Here is a 451-nt window from a genome sequence, read left to right on the forward strand (position 1 = left end):
TCTCCATTAGTGTCCCATGATCCGTTTTTTCTTCCCTCTATCCTTTTGTACAGATCTGTATACACAGTACAAATGGAGGGAATTCTGTCCATGTTAAGTTTATGGTTTCACACGTCTTTAATCTTTCTAATAGTTAACATTACACAAAGACCCACTATAAGAATCTTTTGTTTGTGTAATATCCATTCACCCACAATGCATATCCGTCTGTTGCTTTTCTGCTGAAATACACACACTCTCAGAACATGGATCCATTTTTTTCATGGGGGCTGAGATTCCTAGAAGTGAAACCAATCCCAATGTGCAGTTTCCTGTCTGTCTCTTTTGCTCTTAGTACAGTTTTGCAGAGCTACTTATCTTTGTTATAGGTGTATGCCATTTATTCTCTACGTAGGGTTGAATATGCCATTCATTGATCCTGTTGGAAGTCATGTAATACTATATCACGGAC

This window comes from Camelus bactrianus, chromosome 6 (assembly GCF_048773025.1).
Source record: "Camelus bactrianus isolate YW-2024 breed Bactrian camel chromosome 6, ASM4877302v1, whole genome shotgun sequence".
Lineage (NCBI taxonomy): Eukaryota > Metazoa > Chordata > Mammalia > Artiodactyla > Camelidae > Camelus > Camelus bactrianus.